Here is a 20374-nt window from a genome sequence, read left to right on the forward strand (position 1 = left end):
AGATTTGGAGTCAGGATTCCCAGGGGTCTTTGTGAGAATCCTCCTGGAAAAAAAAATAATTCTGGGAAATAAGGATATGAGATCCACTGAATCTATTCAAGACCAGGAATGTCCATTTCCAGTCTGCATGTCATATTTTGATGGTGCCAAATAAAAAATGTGGATTTAATTTGTTCCCTTAATCCACAAATTTGTTCAACAAAATTGTGAAATGTACTAATCCAATTTGGTTCCAATCTGGCTGTCAGAAAGACAATTGGGTGTGATGAGGGATGGAGCCAAGGAAGTCGCCTTCCCGGGGCACGGAATCCCTTCTGTTGTGACATTTACATGAGGAAATGCATCCCCCGCCTGAAGGCAGGAAAAGACAGAAGACAAGAGCTTCATTCACACACTAAGGCTGGCCTTCTCATCAGAATGCTTGTGCCTCAGCAAAAAGGATCTAGACTCACCCGTCTAAGGGACTTGGCCAAGTCCCTTGAGACCTTAGAACCTCAGTTTCCCCCTCTGTCATATGGGGCTACTGCTACCTCCTTTGAGCAGCTGTTAGAAATTTAAAGGACATAATATTTATAATGCTCAGGGACAGAAACCTAGCATGTGCTTAGTAAAAGGGAGCATAATAGAAAAGTCTAGGTAGTCTGAGTTCCAGGCACAGTTATATTCAAAGGACACTGGGCTTTGTCTTTCACCTATCTCAGCTTGCCTCTAGGTTGGCTACCTCTTCAGGCAAGTTGTCTCCACTGCTTGAGATCTTTTTTTCATGGTGGCAAGAGGACTTCAGGAGCACTTCTAGGCTGTCCTATAGTCTCTGAGCCTTCCCAGAAGAAGGGGACTGTCTCTCCCCTAGTCACCATGACCTACAACCCTCTCCCACTGCATCTCATGCCCCTCCCTGGGCTAATCCTCAGGGTGAGGGCACCTGACACTCTGACTGGCTATACCTGTACCCCACAGCATTCTCTGGCCAAGGCCAAAAGCAGCTCTGCCTAATCACGGTAGTTCTTCTAAGGGACTCAGAGTAGATTTACTAGATTGGGGAATGAGCGCTAGGAAAACAATTTTAAACACAGTCATGTGCTGTATTACAATGTTTAGGTTAATGATGGATCATATATATGTACCCATAGTGGTTGCACAAGATTATAATAGAGCTAAATTCCTATCCTTAGTGATATTGTAGGTTCTTAATGCCATGAGCTACTCACCTGTTTGTGGTCATGCTAATTGAAACAAACCTATTTCACTGCCATTGCATAAAAGTATAGCACATACTACAATGTACAGGACATGATTAATAATGACAACAAATGACTATGTCAGTGGCTCATGTCTTTGTGATATTATATTTGTCATTGTCATTTTAGAATGTATGCTTTCTGCTTGTAACAAAAATAATTTACTGCAAAACGCTAAAGTGAATGAGTGAATAGATTGCGTTATCCATCTCATTAAGAGGCCATGTGGAGTGGCTGACCCAGATCTAAAGCATGTGTAAGTGCACACTGTGTTCACACCAGGATGAAATCAACTAACAATGCATTTCTCAAAAAGTCTGTCATTAAGCAATGCAGCCATTCCTTACTCTTCCATCATATTCCAGTGGAATGTAAAGTGCTTTCTCAGCTGTTACCTCATCTGGATCTGAACTTATCTAGACAAGTGGTCTTTTTTTTTTTTTTTTTAATGCCATGGTGTATAGGCCTCCTACCCTAGAATCAAACCTCTCCTGCCTTTGAGCCTAGGCCAAGTGCCCGTTGGAGGAGCTGGCATGCAGAACTCCAAAAGGATAGGGCTTTGGGGTCAAACAGACTTCATCCTAGCCCTGTCCCTTCATTCCTACTTCCCTACCATGTGACCTCAAACAGGTCACACCATATTTCTGAGCCCCACTCTGCTTGCTCATAAACTAGGGTATGCCTACATGTCTCCTGGGCCTATTGAGAGGATTAAGTAATAAGAGTCAACTTTTATTTAGTGTTTACTACGCTCCAGGCACTATTCTAAGAGCTTTACAGGCATTACCTTATTTCATCATCACAACAAGTCTCTGCAGCCGTTACTATCAGTACCTTCATTGTACACATCAGGAAATTGGAACACGGATGCGTAAATATTCCAGGGTCACATAGTGAGTAGTGCAGTCAGGATGCAAACTCAGGCAAACTCTGGGGCCACAGGCTTCAGCCCCACCCTATGCTTCTTCCGGATTAAATGAGGTAATGTGCATGCAAGAGCTATGTAAACTATAACACACTGTATAAATGTCACTTGTTATTACTTTTCTTTTCCCACCCTGGTCATTAAAGCTATGGGAGATTTAATGAATCTACCATTCAGATATTTTCTCACAGCTCTAGATTGGGTTGTTGGGCTCACACTTCCGCCGAGCCGGTCTTTGGCTTCCAGGCTACACTGAGAGACCCGTCTGATTATCTGATCCTTTTTTGCTCTAGTGTGCTAGCACTGTCCCTTCTTGGGTGTGGCCAGGTGCACTCAACAGGGTAGTTCCACAATGCAGTGAGTAGGAAGCAACGACGAGGTATCAGCTAGGAATTGTGGCAGAGGGAGTTTTTCTCACACATATGCATTCGTTCACTGTATGGCTCTCAAGGACCACATGGATGAGTTAGAGCCATGGTGGAGGGCAGAAATATTTTGGAGACCAACATCAACATGATCTCTGCCCTCATGGAGTTGTCCCAGTGTAGTGGAGAAGACAGAAACAGCTTTACTGCGATGTAGGGAAGAGACTCAACATCGTTTGTCCCATTGGACATGATCCTGAACCTTCCTGCTAGTGTGGTTGTGAGGTCCATTCAAGGGAGCCACGTTAGCTTAGCATCACAACGTGAATTCTCCTGGCTCCTCACTGCCTCTGACGTGCGCCTGGCACTCAGTGTCACACATCCCTTCTTTGTTCTCTCTTCAGAAGACATTCTTTGCTGCTCTTGATGTTTGCTTTATTTTGCTCATCAAAACATATAATTGTTAGCAAAATCTAGAAAAAAGTTTCTATTTAGTAAATAGCAAGAGAACACAGTCAAAAAGCATGGCTGTGGTTGTCAGGGGCTCGTGAGGAGAGGGAATGGAGAGATTGCATAATGGGCACAGGGTTTCCATTTGGGGGAATGAGGAAATTCTACAATTAGATAATGGTGATGTTTACACAAATTTAATGCTTACTTAATGTTGCTAAATAGTTTATTATTGAAAGAAAAACAGTAGATTTCAAATTATCTATATTTTGCCACAATAAAAAAATTGCAGAAGAGCATGACCTCACTGCTCAAAATTAATCAAAACAGAGTTTTATAAATTTCTTTCCAGGTTTTTTTTCACTGCATATTTTAAAATAGTTACACTCATAACTGCAAATACAATTTTATATCCTCTTTTTTGAATCCAACATTATGTCATAAGCTTTCTCCTACACACTGTTGACTATTTCAAGGGCAATTTTCTTCAAAGAACTATTCACTAATACCAACAATGCATTTAAAAATGAAAGGCAAGTCACAGACTGGGAGATATTATTCATAATAAATAAATCTAACTAAAGACATATATAGAATATATAAAGAATTCCTACAAATCAGTTAGAAAAATAAAGACCACTATCATTTTTAATATACTCAGTGAAATTAATAGGACACACATGTAAATGCTGTATAGTTTCTTTGGTGTGATAAAGTGTAAATAAGTATCAAAATGTATAATTAATATTACATAATAAAAAAAAGGTCTAAAGGTGTAAGGGAAGTGGGAGGGGTAGGGGAAAAGTAAGAAGGGAAAAGAAAAAATAGGGAAAAGGAAATAAATGGAAACAAAGACTTTGTTGGGGAAGGGTGGAGGGGGTGAAGGGAGGCCAGGGGAATGGGAAAAACATAAAAACCAACATACATCATGTAAAGGTATAGGATCCCAATGATGAATGTAACTGTATTGTAAACCTAAAATGCACCAATAAAAATAAATAAATGAAAATATACTCAAAGTGTGAAAAAGACACTTTGCCAAGAAGATATGCAAATGAATGATAAACAGGAGGAATGTGCTTACCAACACTGCTCATCAGAGACAGGCAAATTGAAATCACCGTGAGGTCATGAGACACATTGCCACACATTAGCAAGGAAAGTGGGGCACTGGAAAGGTCATAGATTGCTGGCCAACATATAAAATTGTACAAGCCAATCCAGAAATCAGATTGAAACTTTATTACAAATACACATCTACATTATGTCTTAGTGATTCCACTTCTAAGTGTTTATCTGACAGAAATAAAAACCAATGGCCACAAGAAAAAAAGAGGTATTCAAAACATTGTATTCATCATTCGTGAAAGACAATAAAAATAACTTAAATGATAAATAAATTGTTTATGGTAAAGAATAACCACAAAAATTTTTAAAGAAGAAAATACTGACAGGTACAACAGCTTGGATGGCTCTAAACAGCATTGTATTGCATAAAATAAGCAAAACACAAGATTATCTGTTGTCTGATTTCAATCAAAACTAAACTACAATGATAAAAATCAAGTCATTTTCTCTAGGAAGTATGTAGAGGACACTTTTTGTGTAATGGAAACATTCTATATCTTGACTAGGCTTGATGATTATATGGGTGCATACATGGAATTCATTAAACTGCACATTTCCAATCTATTTTATTGCATACAGATTATATCTCAATAATAATGATTAAAAATAACAAAATTTCCAGGAATTTAGCTCAGTGGTTCTGCCACCTGCCTCACAAGCAGAAGGTCCCAAGTTCAATCCGTGGTACCAATAATAATAGTAATAATTGAGTATTTCTTTATTATTATTATTATTATTATTATTATTATTATACACCAATTCTATCACCCAAATATTTTGCTTCTAGATATCTAACCAAAAAATATGTATGCCCAAGAAATCATATATAAAAATATACTTAGATACTTTATTCATAAGAGCCAAAACCTGGAAATAGACTAATTAAAACATACAAATTCTTAATCTGAAATTTCTAAAATATGTTACTTATAGAGATCCAAGTAAAAAACTCCAGAATGGCAGAAAGTAAAAGGATGAGAAAATATATCTATAAGAACACTAAAAAAATAAATAGAAATAGATGATAGATGATTCTGAAAAGCATGAATACCTCTACAAGTATCAGATCAAATAGGCATTAAAACAGAAGTATTAATGGACGTAAAAAAACAATAATTCATAATCACATAGGGGTCAATTCATTAGAAATACATGGGATCCTAAAATAAAAGGAGCTTGATTATGTGGACTCCAGCATTGTAAAAACCAAAAGGAGAAATAACCAGTTCATAATCACAATGGAATGTTTGTTTTTGTTTTTTGTTTTGGGGATTTTTTTTTGAGATAGGGTCTCACTATGTAGTTGCGACTGACCTGGAACTCACTATGTAGCCCAGGCTGGTTTCGAACTCACAGCAATCCTCCTGCCTCAGCCTCCTGAGTGCTAGGATTACAGGCATGCGCCACCACGACCGGCTCGACAATGGAATGTTTTGAAACACATCTCTCAGTAACTAATAACACCAACACAATAACCTGATACCCACAACTTCAAGGAAGAGAGGTTTATTAGGCTCATGGTTTCAGAGAGTTCAGTCCATGAAGAAGAGGCTGATTCCAACTGAGAAACATCATGGCAGAGAGTGAGGTGAAACAACGCTGATCACTTCATTGCATTAGGGAAGCAGGACAAGGGAACAGCACCAAAGAGAAAAGGGTCAGGGGTCATACATATTACCCAAAGTCACACTTCCCTGATCCCCCCAGACACACTCAGATATGTGTTTTACTAGTGTCTTGGGTATTTCTGACAACAATCAAGTTGATACAATTAAGGACAACTGTCACACCAAGGACCTAATGACATGGAGCCCAGAGTGAATGTGCTGGAACAAGTCAGGGGTCTTCATCCTAGCCCAGCTCTACCTCAGAGCTCACTGCCTTATAGTGAGTGACCTTAGGCAAATCCCTTCCCCTCTCTGGGCACCTGTTCACTTACCTATAAAGTGAAAGGCTAGATTAATGGGTCTCAAAGGTCTTTTTCAGCGTGAGTTGGCTTGATCACACGTGATTCAGTGGGTCTATATAACCTGTTTATAACACTGTGGGGCATATATGGGTACATTTACATGTGAGTTGACTGTTTTATTCACCTAAATGCTCCTTGGTAAGGCAAGTGTATTTGTTGGGGGAAGTGAGCCCCGATGGGCACCTGAATGTACAAGGACAGGACTCTTACAGGAAAAAAAGAACAATTTTCCTCATTGCTCCAAAGAAAGAAAAGGAAGGCCAAAAGAAAGAGAGGACCAAGTAGATCTACAAGGTGTCAGAAGGCTGAGAGGTCTGGAATGCAACTGCTTCTTACGCCCTTGCCAATCATCAGTAATGTCTCTAAATTCATGACGTGCTTCGGGGCAGATTTTTTTCGTGAGAACTGGTAAAGAGGCCTAGCTTCCAGCACAGACAGATGTGAGCCCATCCTGAGGCAGCTCATGGGAACACAAGGATGAGGAGGGAGAGGGAGGTGTGCAGGACCCCGCAGGGGATGGAACGATCATTAGCCTTGCTTATAGAGGCCAGAGAACTAGGCCTTGGGCTTAATTGAACCCAAAATCCAGGGCACAGGAAAGCCTAGATGCCAAATACATATTTTCTGTACTATGATGTCTACCCACTGCCTCAACATGAACAATGAGGGTGCTAGAAAATCCCGATCCTCCAGCCACCTGCCCCTCTCCCAAGACCCTTCCCTTATCCCATGTACCTCCTGTTAAAAGACACCCTCAACCCCACAGGCCCAGCATCAGAGGGCCAGCAGTGGGTGCTCTGAAAATGTATCAGAGAATGAAACTGGACCCTTCCCACCCATCATCTGGGCTTTGCACCCTGGAAGCCATTTCCTCCTTTCTTGATTGGAAACAAAGTTGAATTCATAATTTTACAGTTTTTCAAAACTGCCTAATTCCAAGGGGGGAAAAGGGAGCTTTCGGTAACCCCAATTCGGTAGCCAAGAATTAGCAAGGAAAACCCTGCTTCCCACTCTCTAATTGATGCCTCTGCCAAGGGCTCCAGGTATGTGGGATCCTGAACATGCGTCTTTAGGGAATTAGTCTCAGGAAACATATCCTCCTAGGCCATGAGTGTTTCCTGTCTCCGGCAGGCCTCTTGTGGCGCACTCAAGGCTAATTTTCTTAATGCAAACCCATCTCTTTTTCTGAAATGAAAAATGACTTGTTAAATCCCTTCTTGATCACTTTTTTAAAAAAAAGACATTAAAGTAAACAAAAGTGAGATGTAAAATGAAAACAGCTCCCCCCACAGCTCCCCATAACACCTGCAGGGTTTTACCAGCTCACATTACAAAGCTCCATCTGAAGTGGCCCGAGAACTGTTTCCATTACAAATAGCCAGTTCTCTTGAAAGTCAGGCAAAGCCAAATTAGTCAGATTACATCAGGATATATTTTCCTGTAGCATAAGGTCTTTGGAAACACCTGCTTGACATATTTCAGACTTACACCGAGGCAAGCGAGCCCTCGGTGGTTTCCAGGGCTCGTCAAAGTCTCAACAAAAATGGGTGTTTGGGTTTTACGGAGGAAAACTGAGTGAGATGCCTTTGTGGAATGTGAGTTGCTACAGACTGACTTTCTGGCACCTCTCAGTTGACCAGGTTTAGCCAACTCTTGTCATGGTGCCAAGAGGGTCCTGGAACTCAAGCAACCTACAGCTGTACCTCCCTCACATGGCAGGGAGAGAAACAAGGACAGTGTGGCCTGAGGTCCTGGAAGGCCTGGATGGAAACGCTAAGATTATGGAAGAGAACAGAGTTAATAGCCAGGTGAGGGCAAGAAACCAACAGCTCACACCCAGCAGACATCTGGGGGCAGGTGGCTCTGTAGATTAAAGCCAAGAGAGATGCTCTGAACCCCTTCTCTTTTCCTATAGTCTAATTAACATCCTGCCCTTGACAACCTTTCCTGATTTAGACTTTATTATTTATTTTATGATCACTTATTAACCATGGGTAATTTACTTTTTTAAATGATCTGTGTTGCTGAGAAAGTACCCAGTCAAATGGATTGAAATAAAGCATGGTGGATCCATTGTAGTTAGTGAGAGAGAACACCAGTCTCGTGCAGAAAGACTTCTAAAACTCACTGAGTGAAAAAAATCAAATTGCAAAACAGTACAGATGAGGTGATCTTGCTTATCAAAAGAAGGGAAGGGAGAGCAAAGGTGTGTACATATATATGCATACACATGTCAGAAAATGGGCTGGGAGAACGGATGGCAAACTGTCAAGAGCCCACCTCTGGGGAGGAAGGAGGAACAAGAGGAGCGAGGAAAGACTTTTCTGTTCTTACTTGGAATATGTTTAAAATGTTTATAGTGTCAATGGAGTCACATATAATTTGTGTAGAGAATCACTTACCCATAATAACAGAATATGAGCTGTGTGTTGGAAGATGGTGCATTCTAGTTAAATCCCTATATTCTGCAAAGTACAGAATGCCCAACTCCAAGTGTGTGACCCTGGAATTTCTGAATCACTAGATTTTCTGGCACCTTGATTGTTCCAACTACTGGTCAGCAACGTATAGTGGAAAACATACATTCAGGAGACTGAGGTAGGAGGATCGCCATGAGTTCAAGGCCAGCCTAGGCTACATAGTGTGTTCAAGACCAAGCTGAACCATATAGCAAGACTCTGCCTAAAAAAAAATAGCACATGTCATGGAGACAGGTTCATCAGCAATGACATTGACACAGCGCATGAAAGAGTGGGGAGTACAAGCTCTGGAATCTACCAGCCTGGATTCAGATCCTGGCATAGCCACTATAAGCAATAAGACACAAGACACTTTCACTGATCTTTCTATATTTACAATATGAGCTACCTAATGAGCTGGTCATGGGGTTTATCTTTTGCAAATGGGAGAGGAACCAAGAGATGAAAGGAGAAGATTAGGGGAAGGGGATGAAAAAATAATTAAGATGTATTATGTACATGTACCAACCCCCTATGAAGAATGTAATCATTGTTACTGCAAGCATATAGTAATAAAAAATAAACATTAAAGAAAGGCTACAACAGACAGTAAATAAATAAAATAGTGAAATCAAGTAAAAGCACTTACACAGAGCCTGGCACATGGTGGGAATGCTGAAATGTGAGTTATTATTAATATATGACACTTAACAAGGGTTGTCACTTTATATGTTCTAAACAAGCACATACCTCATAGAGTCCAGTTCAATGGATTTTGCAGATGAACACTTCTCCCTAAAATAAGGTTGCAGATTTTGTCCACTGGCAAAGGAATGCCACACACTAAAGGCCTGTGTGTAAAGAGAGCAGGGCTAAGTTTCCAGGCACCAATCAGAGTGCTGTTTTATAGGGCAAGCCAAGATATGTAGACACAAGACCCCAGTCATCCTCACGTGAGGCATTCCAGTGGGCTCCCCAGAGCCCAAGAGAGACCTCAAAGCCAAAGGGCAGGGGGCAGAACCAGAGCTTCCAAGCCAAGGAAAAGAAAGCATCTGGAGGCCTCAAGGTTTGCAGGCAAGAGGGAGGGAAGCATCAGTTAATGTTCCAGCCCAGCTGCAGCACCTTGCCAGGGCATGCCAGCTGTATTCAAAGGCCAGGGTTGAACCAAACAGCCAGATCTGCTTCAAGCCAGGAAATGATTGACCCTGGAAAGCAACCGAAGGCAATCGTGAAATGCTTGCGTGCCCGGTCCAGCCTGCCTCCCTGCCCCACTGGCAGCCATCGTAACTGTGCAGACGGTGAGCGGCCTCCTGGGTGCCTTTGTCTCATACATCACAGCCCAGATCGTCAGCACAATTCCCCCCGGTGGGGTTTTTATGACTCGTGATGATGTAAGGAGGCAGAGAAAACACAGCTGGTTCTGTGAACCGTTTACAGAGAGGCGCTGGGAGAATGTGTGCCTGTCCCCCACCACCAGCCCTTTACAGCTGCTCAGCTCCCCTCCAGGGACCGAGGGTCCCCACCATCTCTCACAGGGGGAAACACGTGATGCAGACCAGTGAGATATTTCTTCATGAGAAAAAACTCAAATGTAGACTTGTCAAAGCCCTGAGATGTTGGGGTAACCCTTCCGGGCCGTCATCCAGCCCTCATGCTTCCCAACTTCAGCTGACACGACCCATACCTGAGGGTTCCTTGTCCCCACACTCAACCAATCGCAAACCAAAAATACTCAGAAAATAAACTGCATGTGCGCTGAGCACACACAGATGTTTTTCCTGGTCATTATTTCCTGAACAATATACTATAACAATTATGTGCACAAGCGTGTCTGTTGTATTAGGTATTTATTGTAAGACACCTGGAAATAAAGTATACAGGATAATGTGCACAGGTTGTGCACAGATATAAGATTTTATATAAGGGACTTCAGCGTCCATAGATTTTGGTATCCAGAGGAAGCCTGGAACCAATTGCCCTCAGATACAGACAACCGACTCTACTTATCTGTTTCAAATTCATCCCCTTTCCTCCTCCCCAGTGCCACTGCCTGGGTTGGGTCTCATCACCTCCCACTTAGATTCTAGAACCACCTTTTAACTGTTCTCCTGCCTTCAGTCTGGGCTCCTCCTATACAGACCCTACCTAGTAGCCAGCGGGACTTTTCTGAAAAAGAGTCAGGGCCATCTCACTCCTGTGTAAAACCCTTCAACGGGTCCCTATTGCTTCCAGGATATACTTTAAACTCCTCTCTCGTGGTATCACCTATTCTGGTTGTTCACCACAGTCATATTCCATAAAATCATTATGCTGATTAGAGAAATACTAAGCCATTGCCCCTAGGGAGGTTCCTGCAAGCCTTGGGCCACATTTTCTCTTTTTAAAATTTATTTTCAAATGACACATGGAAACAAAAGTTGTACATATTAACAGGGAGCCATGTAATGTTTTGATACATGTGTAAATTATGTAAAGTTTAAATCAGATTAAACATATCTATGTGCTTAGCTATCACTTCATGGTGAAAACTTTTTAAATCCTCCTAGATTTTTGAAATTCACAGGACATTATTATCTATAATCACCTACTTTGCAATAGCAGGACACCAGAATTTCTTACATCTAACTATAATTTTAGTACCCATTGATCAACTTCTCCCCTATCTCCCCTCCTCCTTATTCCCCCCAGTTTCTGGTAACCATCATTTTATTCTCAACTTCAGTGAGATTGACTTCTTTTGATGTTACATATGAGCGATGTTACATATGTGGTAGTTGTCTTTCCATGTCTGGATTATTTCACTTGACATAATGATCTCCAGTTCCATCCATGTTGCCACAAATGGCAGGATCTCATTCTTTTTATGACCATACAGTACTCCATTATATATCCATATTGTCTTCACCCATTCATTAGTCAATGGGCACATAGGTTGTTTCCATTTCTTGGCTACTATGAACCGTGATGAGATCATAACATATTTACAATAGATTTATACATAGCTTTGTTGTACATATATATGCTGCTGACTCATTAACACTGAACGTCGTGGCTAAGAAGACTTCAACACATGCCTGAACAAAGCTTTTCCAGTGCACATATTTTCTCTGTAGGGTTCCGCATATCCTTCTTACCCTTAGGATCACTGGACAGCTCTGCAGTACTATGCTTGGGGGGGCATTTTAAACAGAAAAATCGTCAACAAAAAGCGAATAACATGACTCTAGATAAACCTTGTGAAGGTCACTTGGTTCTGGTGTAAGAACTGACATAGAAATGCCTAGCATCTCCTCGTTGGACCTCAGCAAAGAACATGTACTACTCCAAGGGTCAGGCAACTTGAATTTGTCACTGCTCTCCGCCTTCAGCGAATGAACACAAAAGCACTGTGCTAATGTCAGCAAATAAACACAAGCGGATGAGTGAATTCAACCATGAATGAGGAATCAGCAAGTGAGGATCAACTGTATAGCTTTCCCTTGATTGGGACAGGGGACTAATTTCAGGGCCCACTGAAGATGCCAAAAGCCAAGGATACTCAAATCTCTATTCAGAATGCATAATCTATGCATTTAATCTATGAAATCCTCCTATCTACTTTACACCATCTCTAAATGGATTATACTACTTAATGTAATTCAAATGCTAAATAAATAATTGCTATCCTGGAGTTTTTAGGGAATGATGATAAGAAAGAAGTCTGTACCCATTCAGGACAGACGCACCCATGAGAGACCTAACTCCATTTTCAACCCACAAAGGGTCGCACCTGCAGATGTGGAAGCCATAGACAGAGGGCTGGCTGTATGTATTACCATTGCCTATCCAGAGCCTCATCCTCCTGTTTCCATCTGGGAGCAAAATGAACACAAAGTGGGTGCGTGAGCTGCAGAACTGATCCTGTCCTCCTGGCCGCACCAATGCATGCAGCAATGTACCTAGCAATCTGCACACGCCCTCGATGCCCTCTCCCCTCACTGTAGTGACATACAGAGACTAGGGTGCCCCGTGCACAGTCAGTCTGAGACCTCTTGGGATTTCTCTGAGAACAAGGAGGAAAGATTCTTGAATTTGGAGGATAAACTAGGAAAGATATGTTAGCCTCTGACAACCATGACCCTTGCCGGGTTGGTCACCTATGGCAAGGAAGAATATAACAGGATTGGAAAGAGTGAGAGCAAGACAGGGACAAGATGTAGTCAAATCTGTACCTCTGCCCTCAACTGTCAGAGCTACTTCAGGATCTTTTACATACCCGCCTTCTTAAACTCCACGATATTTAGTTGCCTCTCACACCTGAAAGAGTCCAGATGCTTTGGTTTGGCTATGGTTTGTCCCTGCCAAAACTCATGCTACAATTTAATTTCCAATGTATTGGTGGTGGGACCTTTGAGGGGTGATTGGGTCTTTAAGAGGGATTAATGCTTTTCTCAAGGGAAGGGTTCATTCTCCAAGAGCTGGTTGTTATAAAGCAATTCTGCCCCTCACAATTTGCCTTTTCCACATGCACCTGCTTGTCTTTCCCCTTTCTGCCACGAATTGAGTCATTACCAAGCCCCCAACAGATGTAGCCACCAATCCTAGACATCCCAACCTCCCAGAATCATGAGCCAAGATAAATTTCCTTACTTATTGTATTTCCAGGGCCAAGATATTCTGCTATAGTGACAGAAAATGGACTAAGACATCAAAGTAACAGTGCATCTGAGGCCTCACATGATCTGGTTCCCATCCACCTCACACTTTATCATGGTTATACTTCAAAAGTCTGTCCCATGGCACAGCAACACTGAGAGTTCCCTGACTGCACTTGGCTGCTCCTCTCCACATCTACCCACACTGTGCCTACTGCCTGGACCCTGCTCCTTCATCCTCAGCTAAGCTCCTCTCCAACACTTCTTTGACCCCAGGCAGGGCCCTCTGTCACTCTCCTCGGGGTTAACAAGACAGCCACACCAGAGTACTCTCTCCTCAGGGTTTTAGGCATCCACTTCAGCTTTCCTTGTGTCTCATGACGTAGATCCCATCTATAAACCCTGAGCACCTCAGGGGTAGTCCTGGTTCATACATCCCATCTTGTGCCGTCACTACACAAATTTTGTCCATTTCTGACCTGAAATCCAAAATCTGGGTCTCTAAAGCCACTCTTTTTCTGAGGCAAAGGAATCTGCCCCTTCTTAAAATACATCACAGATGAATGATGCCTTGCACCACAGAAACCCTTTTACACCAATGTTTCCCTTGAAGGTTACAGGACCCCATTTAAGCGGATATCTCATTCTCTCCTGTTAGGAAACACTCTCACAGAAGTAAAGTGGTTCTGCCCCACTCATAGAAGCTGTTGGTGACAGAGCAGGATACAGAATGCAGCCGTCCTCGCCTTGAGACCGGAGGGACCCGAGAAGCCTGTCAATCTCATCTGATGTGGTTGGAGAATGTGGGTGGGAAGCCTCACATGTGGGAGAGGCAGGTGGTCTGGCCCATGCTATGGGGAACCTGGGCTATCTTGGAGAAAGGAGCACCTCATTTTTTATTAGTCCCAGGTACTTGGGCTACTTGGTCACAAATTATATAGTAAAAAATATGTGCAAGCTTTGTGGAATGTTTTGCATATGTCTTAAATTCTCTATAGGCCCTGTCTCACCCTATAACAAGGTAACCAACTTATTTCTCTTTTCCTGGAAATTTCTCAGTTTTACAACTGAAATTGTCCTATCTCGGGAACTCTCTCAGTCCTGAGAAAACGAAGCTGGTTGGTCCCCAACACCTTGCAACAGTGATGTGAGGCAGGTATTGGAATTGCTCCCATCTCATAGATGAGACAGCTAAGGCTCAGAAAGGGAAAAATGTCTGCCAAAGGTCACACAAGCAGTAAGTTGCCAAGCCAAAATGCAAAGTGTTTCTCTAACTCAGGGGCTCCTAATACTTATCAACCCCCTCTATCAACCATCCCATCTAGTCAGACATCCAGAAAGTGCAAGAAAGTTGAAGTCTTCTGCATAGAGAATAAGAGCTGGATCACAAATATGACTCAGCTGTGGAAAAAGGAAACAAGTGTCAGCTACCATGTCTGTTGGATCAATATTTCTCATCAGACCTTACTTACCATTGTATCTCCAAGAGGCTTTGGATCAGATATTGGAACAACAAGCTCGTCAGATGTTTTCCCCATTGAATTGACCAGTGATTTGACTGTAACTGTGTCTGTTGGACCCAAAGCCAAAATAACAGGCCAATTAATCCAATTCCATTGGCCAATACAATGGAAATAAAAAATAAGGCCAGAAGTGAACCAACTGAGAACTAAATCTGGCTGGTTATTTCACTACCATGGGCAATAAATTCAGTAGTGTCACATTGAGGTTCATGGTAGACTTAGACTAACCTACTCAAAGTAACCAGTTGCCTAGTTGGCAAGGTCTACATGTGGCCCCTATCTCCTTAGTGTTAAAAGACTACATCAAATTAATGATGGGAGTCATGCATTTTCCACATTATGTAATGATTGCCCCGTTAAACTCTTGCTGGGAATCATTATTTTCAAAGGCCTCAGAGTTTCATTATGTAAGAGGTACTGGTTCCTGCCTTATGAGCAGATTAGGGCAAAAATGACATTTAAGATATTGCACAAGTTTTCAAACGAATGGCTCTACAAATAAACAGTGATTTTTTTAAAAGAAAGGGAAAAAAGAGTTTATAAACCCAATAAAGATGTGACAGGGCCAAGCAAGATGAAAAGAAGTTTAAAGTTGTGGTGAGAGCCACCTTTTTTCTGATGCCTTGAGAACACTTAAACCTGAATAATTCCTCACGCAGAAGGAAGGTGCATAGTCTCAAAAATAACAACCAGTGACCTAACTTCCACCTGCCCCGCCCCACTGCCACCACTAAATTGTCTGGATCCACTATAGAAAGTAAGACAGAGCAGCAAAGATTTCACCAAGCAGTTAAGGATTGTCCGTTCCTTCTCTGGCTCTGTAAATAATGGCTCAACCCAGGTAGCTCGCCCAGCTCACCTGCCAAGAGGCAGAATACAGACATCTTCTGTACTGGCTCAGTGCTCAGATCCCAAAGCTCTCCTACGAGAACAGCCAGTGATGGGTAACATTATTAAGCACATACTGTGTAACAGCCATGTTTAAGCAACTTACACAGCCATCTATGTATCTCCAGATTCTCTATCTCTGAATTCCACTGACTCTGGACCAAAAGTATTCAAGAAAAGAATTACATCTGCACTGAATGTGTGCAGACTTTTGCCTTGTCATTATTCCCTAAACAATATAATCTAACAATTACTTGCATAGCATTTATACTGCATTAGGCTTTATAAACAATTTAACGATAATTTAAAGTACACAGGAGAATTGTTCAGATTCTACATCATTATCAATCCATTTTAAATCATGGACTCAAGCATCTGTGGATTTTGGTATCTTTGGGGGTCCTTGAACCAATTCTCCATAATACTGAGGGACGACTATATGCAGGATCTCATATGATCCTCAAAAGAGGAACTTTGTGATGAATGCAATTATTAAGCCCTTTACAATAGAGGCATGGCGAAGTATGATATTTGCCCCTCATCTCATCAAAGGAGTTAGGATTTGAAAACAGAGGCTTGTTTCTAGGACAGAGGCTCTGCTTTGCTTCTGAGTAGCTGTTCTCAGCTTCCAGACTCTCTAGCCATTCATACCATTCTCTGCCTCCTGGTAATGGCCTCAACTCTGCGGTTTTTTTGTTTGTTTCTTTCTTTCTTTGTTTTTTTGTTTGTTTTGGGGGTTTTTTTTGTTTGTTTTTTGTTGTTTTTTGTTTTTTTTTTGAGACAGGGTCTCACTATGTAGTTCAGACTGCCCTGGGACTCACTGTGTAGCCCAGGTTCATCTGGAATTCACAGTGATCCTCCTGCCTCAGCCTCCCGAGTGCTGGGATTACAGGTGTGCGCCACCATGCCTGGCCAACTCTGCTTATTTAGAGGGAACTCCAGAACTAAGATTTAGCTGAGGCTGAATGTGCAAGGCAGACTTGTGCAGGGTTTTGATTAGAGGAGAGAGGTGAGGCTTGCAAACAGCAAAAATCCAAGATTTGAGAATTTGCTCCTGAATCCTTTCCAAAGAGGGGCTGCAGACAGAAATTAAGAAGAGAGAAATAGGTCAAATGCTTCAGAAAGGAAATAAAAGAAAACCCAACTGAAGCTGGCTTAAGATAGTCAAAATTCCTGTTCAGTGACTAGACCTTATGGAAAATGGTGGGGAGACCTTCACATTGACTTGATCTGGGGATTCAACAATGTCATCAATGACTTGAGGTCCACTGTGCCTATTCATCCTTTAGCAGGCTCTCCTTGCTTTTGTAGGATGGCTATCACTGGCATTCATGGCAGGGTGGGGGGTGCCCTCACTGTTTGGCATGAGAAACAGGAGGCCTGGTGTCCTGGGGCCCTCTCAAAGCAGTAGGAAATTTGTTTTTTTTCTCAGAAGGCAACTCCTCCTTCTGTCTGGAGACAGGGTAAGGTCCAAAGGATGCAGGTGAAATGGCTACTGGAGGGGTTGTGGCTATGGGAGCAATTGGGTCACTGCTTCCTCATCCTTACATCTTCATCTTATGGGGGTCATCAGTGGCCTGAAACTGGTCATGCACTACAGTCGTATAATGTTTTGGGTAGCAGACACGATTAAGGGAATTATGGGATCTTCCAAAATAACTGTTTATTGATTCATATGAGGCCCCCTAAGGGGTCCCAGAAATAACTGGAGACATTGGGAACTCCAGTGTCCTACACTGTACAAACTGCAGCAAAAGGTCTTTATGAGTTGAACACAGCTGACTGACTGGCATGCTTGGAGAGCTCTGGGGAGAGCTAGGTGACATGTGTCTTAATGTCCCCTTTGAACCATGTGTACTTGTACCTGACCCACAGCCTTCTCCCAGACATGCCTGCCCCACCCGGCTCTTTTCAGTGGGTAAGAGACACTCCTCAGCTGACACAACCTGTTCCAGATGGTCAATTATCTTTGCTTCCTGTTGGGAGAGGCTCAGACACCAATCAACTCAATTTATTCATTAACTTGTACAGCTCAAATGGTATAAAAGGATATTGGCTTAAGTAATCAAGTTTCCAGTCTGGCTCCAATCATTTCAATAACCCCATTTCTTCTTCCTTCAGCCTCATCGCCTTCTGCTTAACTCTACCAAGATAGTTTTAATTAAGGAAATGCAAAGTCCAGAAACTAACCACCCAGGCACAGCCAGTCAACAGTCCAAAAGGACCTTAACAACAAACACTGGTGGGTCTAAGCCACCTGCAAGTCCAGGAAACTCACTCTCCATACCTGATGATAGCTCACGGCAGAGACCTATCCTGGAAGGGCCCTTGACAAAAACTCCCTCTCTAATCAAACTTTATTTAGAGTCCTCTGAGCCCTTTTCTCAATGGAGCATCAACTCTAATCTTCCAGGTAGGTCCTTGCCAAGTCCAAATTTTAAAAATCCTTCTTAGTCATGTATGATGGCATAGCTAGGCAAGCAATGCACTGCTGGATATGCTGCCTCTGGCTTTTGAGACTTTGGGGAGGTAGTAATTATAAGGACAATGGATGACAGCTGTTGCTAGAGACTGTTGATGCCACAGAGAATGAAATGAAAGACTGAGAGTAATAAATAATCATAGATCTCCTTTGGCAAAAAACAGAGAACTCCGTATTTCCTGTAGGCAAGGTCAGAATAAGTTGAGGACTAGGCCCAGAATATCATATGGACAGCAAAACTCCAGGAAAGGTGGAATTCTTGGTGCCAGCTACAATGCCAAGGTCCACACACTGATTAGGGGAAAAATAGGACCTTGAGTCTTGGGATGCAGACATCTGCATAGTTGAAAATCTTGACTCCTAGAGTCCCCAGGAAACATCGGGGCCCGTGGAAGTGGCTGGCCTATCCTTCTCTGTCAGAAGCTACAATTCTTCCCTTGCTTGAAGATGATGCAGAGGTTCTTCCCTGCAAGACAACACTGCCTGAGAATCATCTTTCTAGCTACTGTTAACCCTCTGGATCCCAGACAGAGCAAGAGAATAAGACACAATGTACTCTGGTCAGGGAGGTGTTCGAACTGCTAAGAATAGAAAGAAACCATCCCCTGAAGGAACTGCAGGACCTAGCTGGCATGCACCAGCAGGATAAAGGGAGCAGGAGAGAATTAACATAAGCACATTCTCTCACAATACGGGATTTAACACAAGATCCTGAAAGACAGCGCGCAGAACCCTGCTGGATGACTTTTAGAATGACTGACATTAAGTGAAGGAGAAATGTCAGACTTGCTGACACAGATGACTGAGGAAGGAATCAAAGGGACTCAGAGACATGAGTGTGCTAAAGCACAACTGTCCTTCAACTATGTTCTCCTACTCTGTCCTGCAGGTGAATCCGGAGTGGGCTCCAGGTAATGATGCAATAAATATGTGCTGGGGAGAGGGACAGAGGCATCACTTAAGTTCAGGCTGGCTGTTCTCTAAGGTCAAAGAGACTCCAGTACAGGAACAGGCTTTATGATAGCACCCAGGTCACAAAACAATTAAGGCAGGTAGTAGTGTTCAACCATCAGGAGCAAAGCTAGCGGCAAGTTGGAATGGTACCAAGAGGGCTGGCCCACAAAGATCTACAGAAACAGTGAAGAGAACTCAATGCTCTGAGGGCAAAACAGAAGGAAGCCATGAAGGAATCATTTCTCAAACTATACAATTAAAATCAAGTAGGGATGGTTGATTCCTGATTCCTACTTTACCTTAATAAAGTTTGTTGACACAGGTACCTCAACAAACACCATGATTCCTTGCTGAAAACCTTCATCTGAAAGAGAGTTCAGGTCCCCATAAGAGGAACTCTGGAACACTATGGAGAGAGTGTACAATAATGCTCCCCTCAACCATTCCCCCAAAGAGATCTGGGCCAGGTGAAAAACCCAGGTATGTCAAGGGTTATTGGACACCCAGTCTGAATAGCCCAGCAACCTTGTTAGACAGCCCGTAGGAGGGAACCAGGAAGTAAATGGAGGTTGTCATGGTCAACCTTTGTGTGAGGTGATTCACATGTTTGAAAGATTCCATTTAAGTCTCATAACTCCCTCCTATGAGGGAGCTGTGATTAAATTCATTTTACAGAAAGGGAAACTTGGGCCGGGGATTTAGCTCAGCAGTTCGGTGACCTGCCTTGCAAGCGCAAGGACCCGAGTTCAATCCCCAGTCCCCCCAAAAAAGAAAGAAAGAAAGGGAAACTTGGGCCGGGGATTTAGCTCAGCAGTTCGGTGACCTGCCTTGCAAGCGCAAGGACCCGAGTTCAATCCCCAGTCCCCCCAAAAAAGAAAGAAAGAAAGGGAAACTTGGGCTCAGAGAAAATTGGCAGCTAGTCCAATCACACTGAGTGAGGTGAGGCCATTGTCAAGATCTGAACCCACAACAATAAGCTCCAAAGTTGAAGATTCTTTCTGCTATATCATAGCCCTGTACCCCCCCCCACAAAAAATCCATAAAGCATGAAGGTAAAAACACAATAATTGGGGCTGGGGATTTAGCTCAGTGGTTTTGCCGCCTGCCTTGCAAGGGCAAGGACCCAAGTTTTGATCCCCGGTATCAAAAAAACCAAAAAACCCACAATGGTTAAGACACTGAGAGAACAATCAGTTGAGGTATAGACAGAAAAATGCCGATCAGAAGCCTAAATTCAACATTCATATTTTTCTCATCTTCTCAAATGGTCTATACCACCACCAGCACTATTTCTCAAACTATCCAATTAAAGGAAATCAAGACTGGTTGATCAGGAAACCAAGGGACAAATGAGGACTT

The sequence above is a fragment of the Fukomys damarensis genome, unplaced genomic scaffold (genome assembly GCF_012274545.1).
Source record: "Fukomys damarensis isolate Sample0158 unplaced genomic scaffold, DMR_v1.0_HiC HiC_scaffold_9, whole genome shotgun sequence".
Lineage (NCBI taxonomy): Eukaryota > Metazoa > Chordata > Mammalia > Rodentia > Bathyergidae > Fukomys > Fukomys damarensis.